The sequence below is a fragment of the Electrophorus electricus genome, chromosome 8, assembly GCF_013358815.1.
Source record: "Electrophorus electricus isolate fEleEle1 chromosome 8, fEleEle1.pri, whole genome shotgun sequence".
Classification (NCBI taxonomy): Eukaryota; Metazoa; Chordata; class Actinopteri; order Gymnotiformes; family Gymnotidae; genus Electrophorus; species Electrophorus electricus.
Window position 1 is genome coordinate 4,985,879 of NC_049542.1, and position 26,438 is coordinate 5,012,316.

Sequence of the window (26,438 nt, forward strand, 5' to 3'; positions counted from 1 at the left end):
ACTCTTCCCCGCTAATGAACGACTACCACACTTTCGTGCAAGAACTGAAAGCTGTGTTCTATCATCCTTGTCAGGGAGACTCTGTGGATAGACTTTGCTTCGCATGAGACAGGGATCACGGTTGGTAGCAGAGTTTGCCATGGAGTTTTGAACGCTTACCACGGAGTCTGGATGGAACGAGCCAGCATTGGTAGATATATTCCTAAACGGCTTGAGAGCAGAAGTGCAGGCAGAACTAGCCTGTAAGCTGGAGGTGGCTACCCTCAACGAGGCAGTCAATCTGGCCATCACCTACGACCGACTTCTACAGGAGCGACGTCATAAGCTTGACCGGATGGTACCACATCAGGAAGGAACCTCATCGAAGGGACTGGGTGAAGCCCCTAAGTAACCGATGCAATTGGGCATGGCTGGGGTTCATTGCAAACCCAGAGAGCAGAGGAGGTGTGGCAATCTGGTGAGTTGCTCCCCTGCTGTGTCGATGTTCAAAGTGCCTATTAAGGTATTGCACCAGGGTCGTTCTTTTTCTGCTGCAGCCCTGGTTGACTCCGGGGCCGCAGAGAACGTAATGGACTGGGACTTCGCTAAGAAGCTGGGGATAAGCGCGATTCCCCTGCCCTCGCCTCTAAGTGTGCAAGCGCTTGACAGGGGACCTGTGGGTTCAGGCTACATCTTACATCACTCCCCGTGTATGCCTCTAAACAAATGGGGAACACGTTACACACATCTCCTTTTACCTCCTTTCATCTCTTTCTTACCCCCTTGTATCCTCGAGTGGGCGACCTCTTGTGAAGGGAAATGCCTTCCTACCCGGGCAGTGCCTCTCCAGTCAACATCTATAGAGAGCCCCAACGCTGACGAGGAACTCACCGTTCCCCCGGAGTATAGCAACCTGCCGCTGGTGTTTAGTCCCAAGAGGTCCACACAGCTTCCCTCTCCCCATGAGTGGGACTGTACAATTACTCTTAAGGAGGGCGCTGTTCCTCCCAGATGTAGGGTTTATCCACGATCACAGGAGGAGGAAAAAACAATGGGGCAGTATGTCAAGGAGGCATTGCAGCAAGTCTATATTCGTCCCTCCACCTCACCGGCCTCTGCGAGCATATTTTTCTAAAAAAAAAAAAAAGAAAAAGAAAAAAGAAAAAAGAAAGGATGGAGGATTAAGGCCCTGTGTAGACTACAGAGGGCTCACTGAAATGTGCAATATCCCTACCCTCTACCCTTAGTTCCAGCTGCGCTTGGACAGATAAGGGGAGCCGGTTTTTTTTTGTTTTTTTTTACCAAGTTAGACCTACGCAGTGCTTATAACCTGATAAGGATTAGGGAGGGCGACAAATGGAAAATGGCCTTCAGTACATCCTCTGGGCATTATGAGTACCTAGTTCTGCCGTACGGTCTAGCCACAGCTCCCTCTATCTTTCAAAAGACATAAATACGGGAGTTTCTGGGTAGATCCAACATCGCCTACATTGACGATATCTTGATCTATTCCCCCTCCTGGGACCAACATGTACGGGACATTCAAGCTGTCCTCCGTATCCTATTACAGAACCACCTCTATTGTAAGCTGGAGAAATGTGAGCTCTACCGCAGGGAGGTGAGTTTTGTAGGGTAAATCATACATGAGGGTAGCTTGCGTATGCAACCTTGCAAGGTTGAGGCAGTAATGGGATGGCCAAGACCGCAGACGCGCAAGGAACTGCAGCATTTCCTCAGCTTCGCAAACTTTTATTGTAGGTTTATTAGGTCATTCAGTATGTTGGCCAGGCCTCTCACTGACCTGCTCCAAGGAACAGCCAAGAAATTGAGATGGAACTCAGAGGCAGAGAGAGCCTTTGAGGAGTTAAAAACCGCCTTCTCTACCGCACCAGTTCTGCAGCAACCAGATCCTAAGAGGCCTTTTGTGGTTGAGGTGGATGCATTGGATGTGGGAGTGGGTGCTGCACTGTCCCAGCACAAGGGCAAGGTGGGACAACTTAAACCCATCGCCTACTTTTTGAAAAAGCTGAGCCCTGCTGAGAAGAACTATGGGGTGGGCCATAGGGAATTGCTGGCGATTAAACTAGCACTCGAAGAGTGGAGACATTGGCTGGAGGGAGCACGACACCCCTTTAAGGTCTACACCGACCATAAGAATTCGGAGTACCTCCAGTCCACTAAGAGGTTAAACTCCAGGCAAGCCCGTTGGTCGCTCTTCTTCTTCAGGTTCAATTTTCATGTCACCTATAGACCGGGGGAGAAGAACGTAAGGGCGGATGCACTTTCCTGGCAACACCATACGGAGGCCCAATCGACCAGCCAGGAGCCAGTCCTCTCTCCCTCCTGCTTCTTGGTGATGCTTAAATGGGACCTGGATAGAGAAATCAAGGCAGCCAATCCAAACCCACACAGCCCACCTAATCATTTATTTGTGCCACCCAAGAACCGCAGAGCCCTTATCACATGAGCACACACATCAGTGGGAATGGGCCATCCAGGGTTGACACGCACAGTGCCATTGCTAAGTGCTCGCTATTGGTGGCCTGCCATGCGCAAAGAGATCGTGAGGTATGTGGCATCGTGCGCGGATTGTGCCCACAGCAAAACACCACGCACACCACCTGCAGGTAAGCTGCTCCCCCTACCTACCCCTCTGCGTCCTGGGTCTCACATCGCTATAGACTTCCTAACGGAGCTACCTGTCTTTGAGGTTAGCACCACAATATTAGTGACGGTAGACCAGTTTTCGAAAATGGTGAGGTTCATACTGCTAAAAGGTTTACCTACTGGCTTAGAGACAGCTCTTACACCATGTTTTCAGCTATTTGGTTTGCCGGAAAACATTGTCTCCGACAGGGGTCTTCAGTTCACCTCCCGGATCTGGAGAGAACTGCTCGGTAAGCTGAATATCATAGTCAGTCTGATGTCTGGAGATCATCCCCAGGCTAATGGATAGGTTGAGAGGGTAAATAAAGAGCTGGGCAAATTCTTTCGCCTATATACCCAACAGCACCCTGAAACCTGGAGTGCACACCTCCCCTGGAGGTAAAATATGCCCAGAACTCACTGCACCATGCAGGGACTGGACTAACTCTCTTTGAGTGTGTTTTAGGATACCGACCACCGCTATATCCGTGGAGTCCACCTACCTCTGACCAGCCAGTGGTGGATATCTGATGTCAATGCAGCGAACCTGTTTGGGAGGAGACACATCAGAGTGTTATATAAATGTTAGAGTGTTATATAAATATTGATTTGATTTGATCTGAAACAACTCCAAACCTGAGTCTCCGGTCAGTCAGAGAGTTTGGAGGTTAATGTACATTTGTCACATTGCCATGTCTGTTTTAGAATTACATAGTTCCACATGACTTAAGTAATATGTGTATGAAACTGACAAATATCACCAACATCCCTAATGTCATAACTGCCCCTAATTTGTGTTAGAGACTAGAATGATTGGTTTGCCAAAACAAATGAAGACCCATTCAAATCTCACTCAAAACGTTTATTACCATTCAGATGAGTTTGTGTTCACTGTGCCATCAGAAAAAATTCAGCAGTCTGTTTCTTTTCTCATATCTGGTGTAAGTGAACTGGTCGAAGTCTGAAAGCAGCATTTTATTTTTAGTTTCTCTATAGCTAAACAAAGTCCCTTCTGTATGTCTATTGCTGACTAAATTAGCACAACCTTTAGCCTTTGATTTCTTCTAGATAATACAGAGATGTGACTATATCTGTTGCTAATTGATATGAGAGAGAATTCAGTAGCACTCCCATCGTACTACACAGTGGGGTCAGTTATCTTGCCCATGAACAGGATACTCCTGATGTTCTTCTCCACAATGAAGACTAGGAACGGTCTGTTGACTTCTGTTTTGAAAGGCAACGCTGACATGAGCATGATTTCAATAGTTGTGGCAGCTGCAGCCTGAGTGCCCTGCTCATCCACACTGAGGACGGCCTTGTGTAGGACCTGTGGGGAAGGACCAATCTGGGCAGTCATTGAATGACACTTTAAAGTATGTTAGCCGTAGATGCATTAGCTTCTGAACAGTCCCTAATGGACAGCAGTTGGAATTTGGCTGCTGCATCTCACCAGTGTGTTGACTAAATATAAAATCATTGTGCAGTGTAAAGCGTCTTTGGGTACTGAGAAAGGCGCTGTATAAGTGTAACTTCATATCCTATCATATCAAGAGAGGCAAACCTAAAAATTCACTGTTTTATTTGAAGCTCAGAGTGCAGTCTAAATTCTACTGGATATTTAAGATGGGCAGTCTCTGCCAAGATCCCACCAAATTTCCCATAACGGAAGAGAATGATCACATCAGTGTTCTTTCCAAAACAAACAGACATCAAAAAGCCAATGTTTTTTTGCCCCAAAGACCCCCCAGACATCTACTGAGAAGGTTTTAAAAATATTTCCCAAACTTATAATGTGACACTCTAGACATGACAGCAAATCTCTTAAAGGTTTCACCATATACCTCGGAAACTGCCAATTTGGCCCCTTTACTGATTCCAGAGAAGTCTGCGCTGTCTGAGAATGCATCAACCATTCCCATCTCCTTCAGTGTGTCCCCAAGACAGGAGGAAGCAGACACTGAAAACTTGGGCATATACAAGTCCAAAGTGCTGGAGAACAGAGATGATCAGTCAGGCAAACACACTCTTACATGGAATAGCATAAGCAAAAATATTTATTTAATACATTTTTGCCATTGGTGACCTTGTCAGGGAGTAAAGGTTTGTGGTAGTACTTAACATGTTTAAGTGAAATTCTATTTTTAAAAGCATTTCATGATACATTACATTTTCTAGACTTTGTCCTTCCAGTACTTGAGGTGATCCTTGCTGATGTGTTTCTCCAACTCCTCCATTTTTCCCTGGTCAGGCAGGACAATCATCATAGAGACGTTTCCATTATATGGCAGCATAGTAACGGACGTAAAGTTGCCTTGGTCATAGTAGAAGTCATATTCACCATTTCTGTTCATCATATCCACAGACACTGTGGTGTTCTCATCCACATTAAAGTCACCTTTGCTGGTGTCCTCCACTTTAAAAGCCTCTTGCCATTTACCTGACAGAGTGAAATGTAAAACTGGTTACTGCAGTTCAGGTGAAATACATGAAAAATTATTTTAATCTCTAGTGGGTTCTACTTGTCTACTATTACCTTTGAAATACATATAGTTGATGAGCATCATCACAGTGGCAGCATCCAGACTCTTGACCATATCAGTGATCATGTCCTTGGTCTTTTTGGCAATTAACTTGTTGAACTCTTGCACAGCAACTTCAGGTGTGGAAAAGTCCACACTGAAGGCTTCACCTTTGTAGAAGTGATGGATGTCTTTCAGAAACTTGTCTTCAGGCTTGAAGCCTTTTTGTACAGCTGCAGCTCCTCCTATCTCCAACAGTAGGGCATCCTGGCTGTGGTCCAGCATGTGGAGAAGGTGCTCATAGCCTTCATTGACCTGATCAGCTGTGAGGGTACTGTAGTCCAGAGTGCTGAAGATTTGTGAGTGGGTATCACCTTTGGCCCCCAGGGCCAGCATGGATAGAGCCATGGAGATACTCAGAGGAGAGAAGAAGATATTCTTGCCCTGGGTGTCAGGATGGCTGGCCAGCTTCTTGTAGAGGGAGAAGGCAAAGTCTGCATTGTGGGGTGAGAGTTTGTGGCAGGGTTTGTATTCTCCATTCTGGTGGGGGTGGGCTGCATCCTTGCCATGATGGAGATGTTGATGGTGATCTGCTGAATGGTCTTGATCATGATCCTGGTCCTTGATGCCTACAGTCCAGTCCACTGACAGTATGAGGACAACAACCAAACAGCACTGGACATTCCCCCACATTTTAACACCTGTAGAATCATAGCACGGATTTAAAATGTAACACATACAGGTTCATTTAAGCACAACTATTACATTAGAAAATAGTCAATGCATGGATTTTCATAACAAAGAGAGGTGTATATGTCACAGCTTGTATGGTTACTTCTTCTAGGTCTAGTCTTTAATTCAGTTTTTACATTTTTAAAGATGTAATAGATCACTGTTGAAGTGTTTGTCATTTAGTTCAAACAAAATCTGAGGAAAACAATTATTTGTATCTCCAGAATATCAGTCATATTACAGTACATGTACTTACTATACACGTCCTGTCAGCAGTAGACTGTTGGGATTCAGTTCATTCATTCAACACCCTGTTTGGTGTAATCTGAGGTCAGTCCTTTAAACATTAACCACTGAGGGGCCGTTTCAAATAGAGCAGGATCATTGCAAGGATTTTATCCTTTAATTAACATTACTGATGCCAAAACACTGTACTCTGGCCTTGTTAGCTCTGGTATTGATTCCTGTGAGGTTATGTAAACTATGTGAGCTATGTAACCAATCTGAGTATATAAATGCTGTTCTATTTATCAGACATATTCTATAAAATAGTTATGTCTTATTTTCATATTAGCTTTGAACTTGTACTTAGTACTTTCAGAGCTCTTTGTATTCTCAGTGCCACTGAACTCTCTGAGAACCTTCACATGGCTTGAACGATTCCTCACCATCGCAGCAAGTTTTGAAAGCTTTTTGAAAGCGCACATTTGGCCACACAGCACGTTTCAGTCTCAGGTGTGTGCATTTTTATTTTAGTTATTTACCTCATATTTCAATTTAAGCCTGTATCATTAGCTCCGCTGTCATCATTTACCATCAGTATGAGCTGCAAACTCTGTTTCTGAGCCTTTATGTGGTTTAAATGCCCAGACCTACTGTAGTGTGAGCTGATGGTGTAACATTTATTTGCTTTTACAAAGAAAAAACGCATATAATTATATATTAAGACAAGATTTTCTGTTTTATTAACTCCAAGCATCTTTCACTGCTTAATGCTGGTTATTGTTTTCCTTCTTGAATAAAGTGTATAGATCTTGCTGCATTTCTAGAATCATCCAAGGCAGATGCATGACGCACCGAAGTCTCCACTGAGTCACCAATGTAAAGAGAAAGATCGAGACTCTACGGATCCACCTCGTTTGACACGAGGAATTCCTGATATGCCCAACGTAACTTAGCGTGTAAATCACACATAAGATTGGAGTGACAATAGTAAGACATCTTAAATGACATCACATTAATATTAATCCAGATGGCGTGGAAAGGGAGATATCTTTTACAAAGGGTTGGTTGTCCACATGTATTTTTTTTTTACTGCATCTCCTCACATCCCTCCTCTAATCAAGCCCTTAATACAGTTCTGGATTTTAAAATATGACTAAACGTGCGTAACGCGAGGAAGGTGGAGGGCGAACACACGTGCGTAGTACCATCGTCTCTGACATGCGAGTGAGCGGAATCAAAAACAGGAGAAAACAAACTATAGACAGAACAGTGAAAAGGAACAAGTTTAATAAACACCAGGAGAACACAATACAGGACAAAACCAAGGAACAAACAAAAGAAGAACAGGCTAATCAGGGTGAGGATGAACACTACGTAAATTAGGGAAATAAATATTTAAGGAAAGACAAACGGGAAAACAACGAAGCATAAAACTAAGACAAGCGGGGGAAGAAGAAACAAGGAAGGGGAGCACACAGAACCAGCTACTTTAGCTAGACTAAAGATAAGAGACAAACACAGGTAACGGAACAAAAAGGAAAACCACACAACACTATCGTATATGAAAATGGTAAAGAAACCTAAACATAAATGAAGTAACGGGACAACACCTGACGCGAAAAGAGAACTAAGACAGGCGAATATGAATAGAGAAAGCAACTAGATGTGGAGCTGTTGAAATATGTTGTTAATTTTATTCTAAAAGGGAGAACAGCATTGTGCACGCAGTGAAGTTTGATTTTCAGTTCAGTTCCAGCTCACATGGAATTAAACCCCTTATATGTTTTATTTAGCACATGATTCTATTGGTAAGGTTATGAAGCTTGCCTCTGCAGTGCCTGGCATGCCAGTATTACTGAGATTTCTTATGATCATGTTCATAGCTAACCTACATACAAAGAGTCAAATGTTCAAATGTTGTGTCCAGTGTTCATTTGATCCCAAAGTTAGCTGAAGAGTATTTGTACTTTTTCTGCTATCTTAACAAGATCAGGCAAGCAGACCTAAGCTTGTGAGATTTTTTATTGACTTAGTAGATTTGGTTTCGCACAAGTTCAGGACATGAGGTGAATAAACTGTTTTGTGAACTCCGATAGAATAAGAGGTCTGAGAGTTGGTACCATCTTCTGTGGAAAGTCCTTCATGGTCAGCCAGCATACATGAAGAGCAAACAAACTGGAAGCTTGTGTCATTACATTTGTCTCCTTGCCATGTCTGTTTTGTACATTTTCCAGTTCCACAGGATTCAGTGAGACATGTATGAAATGATTGATTAAGAATTCGAGCAAGAATGCTAATGTTAGATGTGGCTCTAATTTACATATTACAGACCTCCCAGTGGAGCTGACGAGTGCCTGAGGGAGCTGATGTCTACCTGGTGGAGTTAAATTCTACCTGGTGGAGTTATGGTGTACCTGGTGAAGATGAGGTCTACCTGGTGGAGGTCCACCTGATGGAGATGAGCTGCACATGGTCGATTTGAGGTGTGCCTTAATACTACTTAATTGAAGCACACACATATTGTCACAGCATGTTTATATTTCCCCCTAAGATAATGTAAGAGAAATTATAAACATTAACTTCCTGTCACACACTTAACCTTTTAGTTAACTGTTGGAAAATCTACTTACATTGTAAGTGACACTAAGCAGTAAGTAGGAATCGTTTTTTGTTTTCTTTCGCATCCTGAAGGTACTAAGGAGATTAATCACACTATTTGTCTTTTTTCCCTTAATTCACAGCCACAATCCACAGGAACATTTCCCTAGGACAATTTTAGCTTCAACAGTTTTTTTTTGGGAAGGATCAGTCTGGCATTCTCTTGATTTTTGTTTAAGGTAACATTAGCTAATGTTACTCCCAGAGTGTCCTTTTTAGCAAGAGGAACCATATGAATCAAAATAATGATAACTCAGGATATGACATCATACACATCATAACTGATAATGTAACATCAAACTAATGACATCATCACATAATGTAAAAGCAACCTGGTGAATTTTATGTAGAATGTAACATATAGAATAAGAACTCTGAGTTGTGTTAATTGTGTAACATTGATTTAAACTTTTTGAGATGTTGAGAGAGACACCTTGAGAGAAACGTTAGCACTGAATATATGTTTAACACACAATCTTTAGTAAATCCTTCATACAAAACTGGAAACTGAACAGCAACCTCAACAAAAAAAGAACTAAGATTTACTAAATGGCTCCGTTTGTGTTTGTCTATGGTGCTGAAACTAACTCTGTAATTTCAGCACCATGGGCAGCAGGCAGGCTGTCTAGGACTTCAGAACTATCTCAGAAGTGCTTTGCTTTACTTAATAATACCTTTGTGCATAAGGGACTCAGTCTCTCTTACAGAGTAACTGTAAGGAGAGTGAGCCCTGTGAGTGAGCGCATGGTCACACACACTTTCTTTAGTTCTACACCCTTGTGGTTTCCCTGACCCCCCTGCTGTTCCTCAAGTGCTCCTTTCCTGGACGACAGCCAACTCACTCTTTCCATCACATTTGACAGCTGTAATCACGCACATGGTTCCTGTTATTCAGCTCTTGTGTTCTGTCCTCTCAGAGCAAGAGACACACCAAAGTTTAGCAATTATAAAACTCAGACAGATGGATAAAGGGTTCAGGAAAGTGAGAACAGGTTTCTGCTGTGTCAACACTGGGCACAGTGGACTTAAATAAAGCATTGAAATATTATCTTCTGCCCGAGCTGTGATTGATTTCCAGAGTTGTACCACAACCATGAATACAGATACATGCGTTCTTTCACAGGTGAAGAATGTACGAAAAAGGGAGGAAGCGTCAGTTTCTGTCTGAAGAGTCAGACAAAGCAAACAAAGAGAAACTAAGAATGGGCACAGAAGACAATGAAAGAAACTCAACGTAACAATAACTGTTGCAGCACTTAAAAAAAGGGGGTTTAAAAGGAAGGAAAGAAAGACATAACGACACAGGTGGCACAGTGACTGAGACGGAGCACACGCGACCTGTGCATGGCATGGCACAACAGCAAAACACAAAGATCCTTTAAACAAAAGACACAATATAAACAAAAGCCACGTGGTAGCTGCCATCGTAGCCAGACGGAGGGCACCGTTACAGTCTCCCCCACCAAAGACACGCCTCCCAGTGGTCATGGACGCAGACTCGGGAGGTGGAGCAGAGAAACACGGCCACGCCAGCACAGTTCACTGAACAGTGCACAGCCACACCATCCTGTGGGAGGGATGCAGCAGAGCCCAGGCACGGTAAATACAGCACCACCTAGAGCCTGGGGCATGTTAAACACCACATCACCCAGGGGCAGAGCATGGTAAACATCGCTCCAGCAGGGCGTAGGGCACAATAAACACAGTGCCATGTAGGCCCAGGGCACAGTGAGTCCTCAAGATGACACTGTTTCTCCTGGTGAGGCCAAGGTTTCTGTCAGATAGTGTAGTGGACAACATACATTCTACATAGTGCAGCTTTCACTTTATTTGGAGAATTTAGTCCTTGATTATAGACATTTAGTTAATAGTCTACAGACATTTTAGGTCATTTTAGCTTTCACTTTAATTGGACAGTCCAGTCTTTTGCTGTAGATGTTTAGACGACAGTCTATATAACATCAGTTTGTTTCAAGTGCTAATAAACTTTCACTAGTCCAGTTGAAACATGTACATATTTAAGAGTCAGGTAACATGTAAGACATGATCAGGTGTTGTACTGTTTACCAATTATGAGTTATGACATTAATTTTATTTTATAATTCCCTTTGGATCCATATATAAAACATTAAATAGATGCATTTGTTTTTGTCTACAAACTCACAGACCCTGTGCCCCAGGTCGTCTTTCTGTTTCTAGTAAAGTGGGTTGTGAATATATAAAAGTGTGTGTGTTATTTATAATCCATGCTGTAGCATTAGATATGATCTGAAAATGTATTGTAAAAGTTGATAAATTCGATAATTCTGCCAGTTATTTTTATCAGGTGGATTTTATAGTTTTATATATATATATATATATATATATATATATATATATATATATATATATATATATATATCACAGATATCTATGCACTAAGACAAATAATCAAATAATCAGAGTAAGTAATCATTACGTGGTGACAGAGTAAATGTTACTTTAAATAATAAATCTTGGTGGTAACAGTACAGTGCAATTTTTATTAGTGTAATGGATCATTATGCCTTTGTAGGGGGATTAGTCACTGCATTTACTCACCCCTACTCATAATTAAGAGAATAGAGTCAGAATGTAGGAGAATCAACAGACTTCTTATGAGTTTATAAGTAGAAAAAATTCAAACCAACAATTAAGTTACAATCCAGTAAAAACTGCAATTTAACGTTTTACCACTAGGTGGTAAATGCTACAAATTTTACATAAATCATAAGGCAACACTAGGACTATAAAAATGACAAATTTCTTATTAAGACTGATTTATAAAAAGAAAAATGTCAAGTTTTCCTTCTACAAGATAAATGTATTTTTTTTATTTACATAATTCACACCTTTAACCTCAGCATTATTACATGGACCTAAAAAAGGCTTGATATGCAGAAGTTGAACGCAACAGTACATTTGTGGTGTGAGAAGAGTTCACATCTCTGGTGGTGGAGTGACATTCTTATAGAGTGAAGACCATCTTTTGACCAGCAAACACATCTCTCCTGCAAACTAATTACCCATCAAATTTGAAATGGAAACACACTACTCAAGCTGAAAATGTGCAATTAAAATTCACCCTGACTTATGTTTCATGCAATGCATTGTGGGTAAAAATAATGCTCTGAAATTAAATGCTCCTTTAAACATCTGTTCACACTTTTTTTAATGTCTCAGGTAGCCAGTTCTGTGGCTGCTGTAATTCCACCTGCTATTTTCTTTAATAATAATTTGAAGTACTTTGGGTGTCATAGTGAAATGAACTGACCAAACAGCAGTGAGGGAGGTTATGTTGGGTCTCACCCCCTGAGCTTCTACATCGTGTCTCTATGACAAAGGACGGAGCCGCTTAACTAAGAATGAGACCGTCCTCACTGACAATGTGAGAATATCTGATAGATCACTGACTGATAAGGAAGAAAGAGGACGTACCACATGACAACTTACAAAACCTCCTGCATCTCTATATTTAGTGTGTGTGTTGTGTTGAGGTTAGTTTGTCAGAACTTCATTTGAATACACTTCCTCTCCACTGTAAGTCTAGTTGTCAGATCATTCAGTAGACTGTATTGAAGAGTGTGTGTACGGTGTGTATCAGAAGTCCTGCTGTAGCTGTGTGTAGTGTGGTTGGAACTCAGTAAAAATGCAGGTGTGTGTTTATCTGCTTCTTGTGCTCCATGCTGTTGATGGTGAGTGTGACTTTCTCTCTAATTCTGTAGATGATCAAATATCTACTAAGTAGCTACTTTATAAGTAACACATGGCCGTATTAAATATATTTATTTATTTCGTTCCATTGGGGGTGTCAGTGATGACCTCTCAACCCTGGCCTGGTAGCAGAGGCCTGACACATGTGGCCTCAGATTCTGTTCTGCTGACACTGTTTTCATATTTGTGTTACATACCGCTCTATCTCTGACTCTTCACTCTGTGTGTGTGTGTGTGTGTGTGTGTGTGTGTGTGTGTGTGTCAGAAGGTCCTGCGTTCAGTCTCCACCACTGCCAAGTTGCCATTGTTGGGCACTTCAGCAAGACCCTTAGCCCTCATTTGCTCAAGTTGTACTCAGTCATAAGTATAAGTTGCTTTAGATAAAAGTGTCACATAAATGTAAAACTCACTGTTTAGATTTTGCATGAATTCATAGTGCTTATTTGCTCCTGTGAACTTGAATATTCAGCCTGGTGACAAACTGCATGCTTGAACAAGTCAGAATACCACAGACCAAAGGAGGGAGGGAGGACAAATTTGAACAAGTGAAAGTAGGAAGAGGGAAGTGTGTGTGAGCTGAAGTGTTTGTCTTGGTTTCAGTTCTCATGTGTTCACTCACCCACTCACGCCACAGTCCTAAAAACAGTGTGTTTAGGTATGACAGGCTTCGTGGAGGAGCAGTCAGATAGTTCTTCATGTAGTCAGTGATGTCTCACTCCTGCTGCAGGGACATCACACGTACAGTAAGACAGTCACAGATCAGCACTAAAGAGGATAGAGGAGGACAGCACACCACATACACACACGTACAACAGATGAGTGTGTGTGGGGGTACTCAAGGCAAATTTACACATGCACTGCAGACCTGTGTGTGTGTGTGTGTGTGTGTGTGTGTGTGTGTGTGTGTGTGTGTGTGTGTGTGTGTGTGTGTGTGTGTGTGTGGACATGTGTGACTGGGTGCACAAAGCATAATTTAGGTTGTATATTAACCAGTAAAACGAAATAACAAAATAAAAGCACAGGACAGATGGAGAGTGTAAAGGTTTATGAGCCATGGAAAAGCCCGTTGCTGTGGAGTATATATGTTTACATGTGAATGTGAGGTGATTAATGGCAGCAGACGTGTGATCTCTCTTTAGCCACTTTGTATCTAGTATTATTTGTGTGTCTTTCAGATGTTTTCACGGTGCGGTCACATGGTCAGTGTGGGTGTTTGTACCACAAAACATCATGGAACAGAACAGGAAATGACAGCAAGAGTTCTCAGCAGTCAGAGGATGATGTAGCACCATGTGTGTTTGGGGAAGTCTAAAAAGAACCGCTAATCATAAAATGAAAAGAAGAAATAAGAGCTCTGACCAAGTTCATTTGTTCCCAGTTCCTCTCTGCTGGGTGGACATTGGAGTCTGGTGGACTGAAGTACTGCTGAGAGACTGCTGGAGTCAGTGTGTGTCCACAGTGGTAGTGGAGTTCTGGGTGTAGAGTGGTCAGTATGTGCTGTGAGGTCAGTGGTGTTTCCATAGTGACAATGCTGCTGAGTTTGTGTCTTTTCTTCACTGTGCTTCATCTCACTGTGCTTCAGCTGGGTACTGTTGACTCTCCAGGAGATCTGTGTACTCATATCACACCTGAATGAGGAGGATGAGGGAGACTACAGGTGTAATATTAATGGGGGTGAATACACAGACATGAAACTCACTGTTACAGGTAAAATACATCAGATCAGACTTAAAAAAACCCTCACCTGTATGTTGCTTTTTTAAGCATACATTTCAAATGTCTTTGCCATCTCCACGTAGGACATTCTAAAGATCATCATGGAGTTGTACTTCTTAATCACATGATTATTATGATTACATAACAGTTTATTTGAACTGTGTGTCTATAATGATCTACTTTGTTACCTGGGTGTTCCACTGACTGCCCATCCACAGCTGGACATATGAATCTACATGCTCGTGTGGGAGGGCCTGTTCTCTGTTTTGGTCATTATTCTCCAGTGACCAAAATCCAGACTAGACCAGTACCTTCAACCATGGCATCATATCAAAGACTTACTGGACCTCACTGCACAGAGACCCCAGATAAAGGTAAGAAGCCACAATTCTGATATGTTTTGATATTGTGTGAAGATATTACACGTAAATTAATTATCTACAGTTTTCAATTTTGTACACAAGCAGTTTTGAGCTTTACTGAGATTTTAATCAGATCTCTCTCTTTCCACTTATAGGTATAATAACCTTCAGCAGTTTTGTTTTAAACACTATGTCAGTATTATATTTCTGCGAGCTCCAGTCACAGTCTTCTCCCCAACATCCAGGGATCCAGGCAGCAGCTTGGGATGTCAGTGATAGGGAGCCCTCTGGAGTAGCCATGGCTAGAGGAATATCCCCTAGCGTTGGAGCAGCACACTTCACCTCGGGGAACACCTGTTCTGTGCTGTCCGAATAGCTCAGCCTTGAGCGAAGCCCTTTGAGCAGTCCGTTTGTTGGGGAGAGCGTCAGTGTACTGTGGTGGTCGGTCATTCTGTGACAGCCAGAGTGCCACAGGGCAAGGAGCAGGACACACAGACCTCCCACAGACATTTATGAGACACGAACGATATGCAAAATGGCACTCACACACAATAAGCCGTGTGAACATGAGAAACATCTACCCTGACCACAAATAACGCAAATAATGACCTACAAAGAACTACACACATACAGGAGTTTAAATACAAACATAAATGAAACACAGAATAAGGTGTAGGTGTGAAATAACAAGGGGTTGTGGTCACAAATAAGACACAAGTCACAATAAACAATCAATAGTGAACTCCCATTGCACGCAGCGGGCTGTACCATATGGTCAGTGGGAAGAAGCCTGTTTCCATGATATCACACAGACATCCACATTAGCACTAAGACTAGAACATAATAATAAGTAATCATAGTAATCAAACAATCAGAGAAAGTAATTAACACATGGGGACAGAGTCAGTGTTACTTTGAATAATCACTATTGGTGGTAACAGTACAGTGACATTTACAATAGTGTTATAGATAATTATGCCTTTGTAACATTATTAGTTATTGTATTTACTCACCCCTACCCATAATTAAGAGAACGGAGTCAAAATTTAGGAGCATCAACAGTTCTTATGAGTTCATGTGTAATTAAAATGTCAAAGCAAAACTTATTCAAATTAACATTCCAAATGTATTGCTGTGTGTATCTTGCGGACAGAAGTACGTCAGTTTCATCTGAATACACTTCCTCTCCACTATAAGTGTAGCTGTGAAGTCATTCAGTAGAACGTATTGAAGAGTGTGTATGGTGTGTATCAGCAGTCCTGCTGTAGCTGTGTGTAGTGTGTGTGTAACTCAGTAAGAATGCAGGTGTGTGTTTATCTGCTCCTTGTGCGCCACACTGCTGATGGTGAGTGTTACCTTCTCTCTACAGGTGTTGTCATCCTCATAAATTCATTTACACAAAGGTATTTATATCTGGGATCAGCAGAGAGCAATAGCCCATCACTTACCCCAGATTCGGTCTATCGACCAAGAAATTTTGCCTCTTTAGTTTAGAAAAAAAGCAGTTAAATGCGAACGTTGCTAACAAACACTGGAGGTCTACAGCAACTCAAATATAGCCTTCGTAAATACATGCTCACAAACTTCTCTCAAGCCGGTCAAACTGCATCCAAGTGTTAATAAATGTCTCCCAGACTAGTGTGTCGTATAACTCACTGTGAACTAGACAAGTTAAGAAACACGTCACCGGGAAGTGACCTGGATGAGGTTTGAGGACATGTAGCTCGATATCTGACTTATTTACAAATCCTATTAGCTATCATTGCTGTTGGCTTCCAGTGTTTGTTAGCAATGTTAGCAGCTTTTGTTCTAAACTAAAGGAGCAAAATATGGACTCCAAATATGTCTTGTCCACCCAGGTTAAGGGAGAATAAAGTAAATTTGTTGACTTTATTTGTTAAGTGGCACTGAAATCTGCGCTGTGGTTCGGTCCAGTAGAGAGTAACCGGTGCTAATTACTTGCTAATTGCTAATTAGTTACTTCAGACCAGCATAAGGTAGGAATTGTAGGAACATTACTAAGACTGACAAAATTAAGAAACAGAGTATTGTGACTCTAACTAGGAAAATTTCGGTCTATAAGTTTGTACTTTTATAAAACTTTATATATATATATATATATATATATATATATATATATATATATATATATATATATATATATATATATATAAAATGTGCTCACTTGTTTATTTCTGTTTGTGTTATTTATTCCTCACTTGTTCATTCTGTGTATGATGCAGTTCTTGTCTACTACCCACTTCTGTATCCAGCTGCCTGTGACAGAGGTCACACCTCATTGTGGTTGATTTGTATATGTGGTAGAGTATTTTACATGTGGTGTATGATGTATGTGTTTGGTGCTTCTGTGTGTTTTCCAAAGTGGGGAGTGGGTGCGGGTTTGGGCGAGAGACTACAGAGGATTCTGATCTCATGAGTGTTGACATACAAAATGTCACATGCTTTATGAAAAGCAAACACTTCATCCAAAACTATTTCCAAAATGATATTTCTGCATCAAGCATCTATACAAATATAAAATGTATGGCTTTTTCTGCATGGCAACTACACACTGATATGATAAATGGAAAACACTACTAGCTTGTGTTTTTTAAATTTCCACTTTGCAGAGCACAGCATTCTGCTGTGAAGGTCTGTCATAGTACTCACATGTACATGTATTTTCCCAAATATACAGACTATGTATGTATATTCAGTACATACACACCATAAAGTAAAACACAATTACAAGGGGAAAGTAAAATCTTTTGCATGAACATTACTGCAACACACATGCTGTATATACTGTAATATATAGAAGATAACAAAATAGGCTTGTAATAATGAAACAGAAATTAGGGTGCATCTTGTCTCCTGCAAGGGTTTGGCTACAAGATCTTATCAACATCACAGATGTCTGGTCAGGCAGTGAGGGAAGTACCACCTGGAGTGACGTATCCACCCCTGACATGCTCCATCATCAATGTCACCACAAGCTTCCTCCATCACCTGGAGAAGGTGTATGTGTAGGTGGGCTGTTGATCATGGACCTTCCACCTCCATGCTGAAAAGAACTCCTCAACAGGATTTAGGAAGTGGTGGAAGGTGAAGCACAACACATCATGGGTGTTCAGTGTGTACCAGAGCAGCCTGGCAGAAACTTGTTATTGTAGACAACAACAAACCTGGACTGCTCTGGTCCAGTCCCCTGGTGATGGGGAATGAGTGTGTTGTGTAGTGTATGGAGGAAGGTGATGACGTGGGCAGTTGTAAGGACCAAGAGTGACATGATGATGAATGACATCATTCTGGCTAATGGCTGCACACATTGTGACATCACTCATGTGCTGCTCAGGGACACTGACTATAGTGTAGTGACTTAGATTAGGCTGGACCCCTGCTCAGCTCTTCTGAAACACAACCCATGCTTAACTATTTGGTCAACCAAAGTAGCCCAGATCTCATCAGTGATGGTTGCTCTTCCTCATCCTCTCCCTCCAGTATTGGCCTCCATTTATATCCGACAAAGATATCGAGCCACGTTGGTGGCCCGAGTGTTGATGGGTGTGGACCAGGACGTGCAGACCCCCTCGTCTGTGAAAGATGTTTATTAACATAAAACATGGGACAACAACAGTGGCACTCTCATACAGCGGGTGAAATAAGTATTGAACACGTCACCAATTTTCTAAGTAAATATATTTCTAAAGGTGCTATTGACATGAAATTCTCACCAGATGTCGGTAAGAACCCATCCAATCCACACATGCAACGAAATCAAACCATAGATGTCCATAAATTATGTGTAATAATGAGAAGTGACACAGGGAAAAAGTATGGAACACATGAAGAAAGAGAGGTGCAAAAAGCCATGGAAAGTCATGACACCAGCTGAAATCTATCAGTAATTAGAAAGCAATCCTGCCAATTAGTGCAAATTAAATTAGATAGTTCAACTGATGGCCTATAAAAAGGTGTCTCATTAGCAAGGTGCCACACAAGAAACATCTCCTGATGGGTAAAAGCAGGGAGCTCTCTCAAGACCTTTGCAACCTTCTTGTTACAAAACATACTGATGGCATTGGTTACATAAGAATTTCTAAACTACTGAAGTTTCCAGTGAACACTGTTGGGGCCATAATCCAGAAGTGTAAAGAACATCATTTCACCATAAACCGGCCACGACCAGGTGCTCCCCGCAAGATTTTAGACAGAGGAGTGAAAATAATTATTAGAAGAGTTGTCCAAGAGCCAAGGTCCACCTGTGGAGAGCTACAGAAAGACCTGGAATCAGCAGGTACAATTGTTTCAAAGAAAAAAAGTAATGCACTCAATCCCCATGGCCTGTATGCATGCTCACCACCCAAGTCTCCATTGCTGAAGAAAAAGCATGTTGAAGCACATTTAAAGTTTGCTCAATAACATTTAGACAAGCCTGTGAAATACTGCGAGAATATAGTCTGGTCAGATGAGACCAAAATTGAACTCTTTGGATGCCGTAATACACACGATGTTTGGAGGCCAAAAGGCACCATACCAACAGTGAGGTTTGGAGGTGGGAACATCATGGTGTGGGGCTGTTTTTCAGCATATGGCACTGGCACGCTTCATATAATTGAAGGAAGAATGAATGGACAAATGTACCGAGACATTCTTGATAAAAAAATCTGCAGCCATTTAGATGAAAGGAGGGTGGACATTTCAGCAAGACAATGATCCCAAAGACACAGCCAAGGAAACTCTCAATTGGTTTCAGAGAAAGAAAATAAAGCTGGTAGAATGGCCCAGCCAATCACCTGACCTGAATCTAATTGAAAATCTATAGAAGGAACTAAAGCTCAGAGTTCATAGAAGGAGTTTGGATTTGAAGAGTGTTTGTGTGGAAGAATGGGCCAAAATGACACCTGAGCAATGCATACGACTAGTTTCTCCATACAGGTGTCTTGAAGCTGTCATTACCAACAAAGGCTTTTGTACGAAGTATTAAATAAATTTCAATAAGCATGTTCCATACTTTTTCCTTGTGTCATTTCTCATTATTACACATAATATTTTCACATTTGGTGTTTTTTCTTGAGTCTGAGTGGAACTGTTTCTATGTCACTGATCTGGTTTCACATTGTGTACAATTCTGCAGAACCATCTGCTCTACTTTGGTGTTCAACCCTCCTGATCAAGCTTGTCTGTCCAATGCATTGGTGAATTTGTACACCAATAATGTGTATATGTGAACCATACCACAGCTCAGTTAGAATGGTTTCCAGTTTAAGGTCCTAAAGACAAAAAAACAGACAGTGGCATCCAACTGCTGTCAGTGAACTGCACTCTACACACATTCTGCTGTCAAACTGCACCACACACACACGATGTACTTCATGAACAGTAGGTGTAAACAGAAACCACAACTCTTTCCTGCTTTGGCTCTTTATTTATGAAACAATAATAGACTCTCACAGTGCAAGTGACGCATACAGAAAACGGTTGGCATTTGACTCTAAAATGACCTGCTTAATAACAGAAAAATGTGCTACTATTTAAAGATTAAATATACAAAAATGCTTTGAGATACAGAAAATGCAGAAAAGACAATCTGCTGACAAAAATCCATAATGTAACAATAAAACAAATAGTTTTTGCAAATGTACAGAACAAAAACGGTACTTGCTTGTAGGAGTCACAATTTTAGTTGTAGATTTAGCGGTTAGCCTCCTTTCCGAAGCAGAAGATGAACCCAAAAGGAATAAAACCCAAGTACTCTGGTTCTTGGAGTGGCTACACTGTAATGTTATCAGTCTTAGTCCTGCCCCTGTTACTGTTAGTCCTCCACCTACAATTCCTAACTTATGCCAGTCAGAAACCACACCTGAAGTAACTAATTAGCAGTTAATTAGTAAAATACAGCAAATTATACAAAGTCAGCACTGAAACCAAGACAGAAGAACATAACAGTTCATTGGCTAGATACCATACAATAAAAGTCCCTGTGTGTGTGTGTGTGTGTGTGTGTGTGTGTGTGTGTGTGTGTGTGTGTGTGTGTGTGTGCACATATACCCGTGTGTGTGAATTTAAGTTTGTTAATTTAGTTTGATCCTGGCATATTCTGTATTATCTCCATTATCCATTGCTCTGGGTGCTGGTCTGGTGGTGTTAATTTGGGCTACAGTAGAATACATCACATCATCCTGCAGAAAATATCACAATTACAAAATATTAACACACATACAGACTAATGCACACCCTGTTGAGTGGATTAATACAAGTGTTAATATAATAAATGTATTGTATTGCAGAGGTGTTAATGGGTGTTAATTGTAATATACATTTAATCCATAACTGCGCATGTAAATCTAATTTATGGCAGCACGTGTGTAATCTGTTTATACATTCACAAACATTTAAACACTCACCGGCCACTTTTATAAAGACACAGAAATCACCTGCAGTCTGTAATTTAATATGTGCACATATCTTGCAGGTGTGCACCACTGTTTACTGGGTGACCACTGGAGCACTGCTGAATGGATCCTACCTGAATGGTGGACCACTCTAAACAAAGAAGTGTCTCTGCAGTGGTAGTGTCTTTAGAGCATGTATGAGTGTGTAACAAGAAAAGCAGTGTGTCTGAAGTTTATACACAAGCCTGTGGAACTGTACACAGGTATATAACGCAGCTAGAAGATAACTGGATGTAGTGTAAAGGTGATCCTATTAAAGTAGCTGAGCAGAGTAACCATATACATACATCATCTGCCCTTTTTAATACAAATGATAAATGTGTGTTGATCAATTTTTCTTTAGTTAATGAGTGCTTACTGAAGAGAGCTTGAAAACTAGTCTGACCAAAATGAATTTTTCCAGTACACAAAAGATACCCAGATGACATACTGCTATGGCCAAATAATCCAGTACGTGACCAGGCCTGTCTCCATGGTGTACAGCATCTCATCATGCAACAGTGGCCGTAAATCACAAGTGGGTAGAACTTCATACGTTCACGTGACCCCTTAGTATGGTTTGCGTTTTAGTACACACTGGATATTATGCATCATACTACTACAGGGAACAGTAAACATTATACGGTATATAATGAGTCCAGTATGCAGCATAAGTATGTAGTAAACTATTTTGTATATGGCCCAAATGTTTCTTGCCTCATGTCGATGTTACATGAAGGGATTGGCTGGCAATTACATTATTTCGATCTTAACGTTGTAGTCATGTACAGAATGTCAGAACAATCATGCAGAAACAGTCACATTCACTGATCCAAGCTTTGACACTGTAGAACAGATCTGTGCACTGAATCAGAGTTCACTGATATTATAACATGGATGTGTGACACTCACCTGTGTCTGCTGATCTCTCCTCTGTCCTGTTTGTCCCTCTCTGCTCACCGTCTGTTCACGTCTCTGAACTACAAAATTAACTCAGTGTGAGATGGATGTGGATATGTATGTATTTATGTGTGTGTGTGTGTGTGTGTGTGTGTGTGTACACCTCTGTATCTCCAGCAGATGACTCCTCCTAATCCCATCAACAGCAGTAAACCCCCCACACCAGCTAATATGACATGACGTGTGTACAGTGGAGAAGTGTGAGCACCTGCATGTGGGAATGTGGGAAGCATTTATATTAAATTTAAATGTATTAATTGTCATTTTAAATATTATATTGTATGAATGTTTAACAAGCATTCAAAGCATATTCTTATTGACACACAAGCAAATAGAAAAGAACATGAATGGGTCTGTAATACGTCTCTACAGGCTCAGTTTGAAGTTACAGAGTCAGGCATTATACTTCATTGAGAGTTTACATTAAATGACGCATTAAATAACTTTTATTCTCAGAAACATCACAGATTTAAAGAAACCATTTAACCATTTGGAGACGTCATTGTAGTAGTAGGTTTAGTTGAAGCTGTTGGACTTGTTGTGTCAGTGTCCACTGGAGGAGGATTTACAGGTTTATATGGAGCCTCTGCAAGAATAGAAAAGTGTGATCAGTTATAAGTAATGAGGGTTCAGGACTGTTATGTATTTAACAAGTTTAGATTTTGTACTACAGAACTGATGTATGTACAGTTTGGCCAAACAGACGTGTTCAGTTCTCTGTGTGTCAGTGGTGGTGATACGTTGGCTACGTCTGAAGCTGCAGAGCTCTGTAGGTGCAGTGTGTCCTTCAGTCGTTTTCTGAGAGTGAATGAATTAGGGGCTCCTGGGTCGGGTCTCTCTCTCTCTCTCTCTCTCTCTCTCTCTCTCTCTCGCTCTCTCTCTCTCTCTCAGTTCATTTCAGTTCAGTAAGCTTTATTGGCATGACCATATACAACTATAGTATTGCCAAAGCGGTATTACAACATGAACATTACACAACATTACAACCTTTGCAATTTTGGAAATTAAGAATTCTGTTATAAAAGAACTTGAAGAGAAACTGTAATTGGTCTGAAATAATAATAATTAGAAGAAGTAAAAGTGAAAATAAAGGAAAATAAATAAATAATAAGGATGGAAAATAATAAATACTTAATAATAACAAATAGTTAATAATAATAAATAGTTAATAATGATAGTTAGGTAACTTTTATAAACTGGGTAATATAGTCTGTGTGTGTGTGTGTGTGTGTGTATGTTTGGGTGGGTTAATCACTGTCCCTCATCTTATGGCAGGCAGATATGTATCACCCAGCTAAAGCGCTGCTTTCCTTCTTTTTGCCCAGTAGGATGGGCAGTTTGTCAGTGTTAGACAGACACTTAAAGTTGGGGTGGACCGTCTCAGATTTTTTTTGCTGACAGAGTCTCTGTTCTCTGGGCAGCCATAACATTTATATCGGCTGGTCTGGACGGCCAGGCTGTGTTCTCTGAGTCTGGACTTTGTCAACGTGGTTCTGTGTTTAATGTCAGTAACTGCGTACAGGTCGTCTGCTACCGTGTACTGACGTTTTAGGGCCAGATAACGTTGCATTTTGCTTTGTGCTTGTGTTTGTGTTCCAGTGGGTGATGTAGTTTAGTTTGTGAAGTGTAATAATTTGGTTTGGTCTGATTGTTTGTACTTCAGACTGGTCCTGATGTGTTAGTGTTAGTGTGTGTTAATGAACAGCACCAGCTGTGAGAGGAGACTCTTCTCTCTGCTCTTTTTTTTCTCTCTCTCTCTCTCTCTCTCTCTCTCTCTCTCTCTCTCTCTCTCTCTCTCTCTCTCTCACACACACACACACATGCATACTTATTACAACTCAAGGAAATGCGTTGACGTTCACCGCCTTGTTGTATTGTGAAAAGGAAGCGCAACGCTATTTTGTTTCATAAAGTCAAACGTTGTTTTTATCCCCATTCTTTGTCTTTTTAAAATTTTCTTTCTAACTCTCCCTCTCTCTGTCCCTCCTTCCTTCTCTCTCTCCATCTCTCGCTCCCTCCCTCCCTCCCTCTATCTATCTATCTATATACACTATGTATATATAACAGGATAGCGGACAAGAGTCATTAACTACATGCATGAAATACAAATACAAACAGAAGATGTAACTAGAAACAGACAGAAGTAGAACTGCAGATCCTGCCGCTGGATAGATTTTTTGTTTTATGTAGTACAGTAGTTATTGGTACAGATCAGTCACTATATGCAGTCAACAACATTTCATACATTAAATATACAAGAGGTTGGTTTACCTGTTACTTGGAGTTTGACGTCTATAAGATGATGACTGCTGATGCTACACCTGTACTGTCCCCCGTCCTCTTTAGTCAGACCAGATATGAATAGAGAGAAATTTCCTGGAGCAATAACCAGCTTAATTCTATCAGTGTAACGGTTTGTCTGGTCAGTTGGGTAGATGAAATTAGATTCTTCTATAAAACTCCATCTGACGGTTTTTGGCTCGGCCAGCAGTTCAGTGCAGTAACAGGGCAGCAGGACAGACCCTCCCACGTATCCACTCAGCACTGTGGGAGGATTCACAACATCCTTACAGACTAGAGAGAGCAGAAACACTGACATGTTACACTACTGTTATGAAGTAACCTGTACAACCAGTGACATTCTTCTGTGAACCATCATATGAAGACAAAACAAATCCATTTGTGGAATGTTTAACATCCTTTTGTTACAGAATTTATGCAAGTTTATGCTCTCTGTCACATGCATTAAAATATAAATGGATTAGAAACATCGTGTAGAGTCAGTGGTTGTAGCCCATCTGGTGTAACACACAGTTAGTGTTAACCATCCTCCAACTCCAGTCATGGTCATTGTCTGACCACTGAACCACTGCTGGCTGGATATCTTTCACTGTCAGAACACTCTCAACCTACCAGTAGCACTGAATCCAGTAACACTGCTGTACCTGAACCACTCATACCAGTACAACACCCACTACCAAGCCTCCAGCACTGTAGTGGGATTGACGTGTGGAGAATGGTTCAGTATCCACATATACTGGGACATCTGCGGTCAGAAACTGACCAGCGATATCCTGCGTGCAGGGTGACACACAAACTGTGTAAGACACCAGGTGGACACAGTCTGTAATTATACCTACACATTCACTTATTAGAGGTACTGAAAGTGTTCAGTGAGGGCAGGTGAAATGTATGTTAGTTGTGTTTAACTCTTCTAGACTGGTGACAGAGGGTGTCTGGTGACTAATATCTGAGGATAATGTGGTCCACATGTTAGATACATAAATATGTAATGGTGTTTCTCTATTTTTAAATGTCCTGTTTTTGAATGTTAGTAAAATGTGATGTATGTGTGTCTAATAAAGTGTGTGGTGAATGTATTTATATTACATTTATATTTATGTTTGAAAAGCGAAGTTCATGATGGAGATCCACCAGGCGAAATCTACTTAGGAGATTTTAATTTGTCCGTTTTTCTGAATAATATTTTACCTGAAGCATAAAGTTTGATGTCTTTGTATTTATTCCCTTTAGTTAGACATCTGTAGTCTCCCTCATCCTCCTCAGTCAGGTGTGATATGAGTAGAGAGAGACTTCCTGGAGAGTGAGCAGTACCCAGCTGAATTCTGTTTCTGTACTGTTCACTCTCACTGGAGATCTCTGTATAACTGGAGTTTTGGTGTTTCTGCCAGGTGAAACTCTCAGGTCTGGTTTGTGGGTCAGTGCAGGAACAGGGCAGTAGTACTGAGTCTCCTGCGTATGTAGTGATGTCTGTGATCTTCTGATGTTCCAGTATACAGCCTGCAGAAACACACCAGTAGAAGACCTTCACTATCAATCCCCTCATGTGCATGTCCCAACATTTGAGTTTCATCTCTTTACTCTTTTTATCTCTTTTCTCTTTAACATGGCTTAACTATCTCAAGCACACAGTGATTTGTGATTGTTCAGAGTAACATTTACTATACAACCATGTACTGACTACTTACTTTACTCTGATTATTATGCTCTAGTCTGAGCACCGAATCCGATATGCATGGGTTATATGTAATTAGATATAACTGCACCACAATGACACATTGAGTTCAAGGTTTGGTTTACAACTGAAAGCAGCCTACTAACCAAATCTTAAATTCTACCTTACATTTTCAGGTAATATACAACACACACACGCACGCACACAATTTTATTCTCACCACCTACTTTATTAGAAACAGTAACATCACCCATTGGCACTAGTGTCCACATGTGCCTTTAAAGTGCCTTTTATAGGTGGTCAGAGATGTCGTCTCTAACTGAACTCCTACTAGATGTTTTCAGTGTTTCTTATAAAGTAGCTACTGAGTAGATATTTGATGATCTACAGAAGTAGAGAGAAGGTTACACTCACCATCAGCAGCATGGAGCACAAGGAGCAGATAAACACACACCTGCATTCTTACTGAGTTACACACAAAATACACACAGCTACA

The 26,438-nt window shown here is 41.0% G+C and overlaps 1 protein-coding gene and 1 pseudogene across 1 annotated transcript in view; both read right to left on the reverse strand.

Moving 5' to 3' along the window:
* Positions 1-26,438, reverse strand: part of LOC118241855 (polymeric immunoglobulin receptor-like) — a 433,448-nt gene that overhangs the window by 240,329 nt on the left and 166,681 nt on the right. The window lies entirely within an intron of this gene.
* LOC113569369 lies at positions 3,764-5,949 on the reverse strand (annotated as a pseudogene).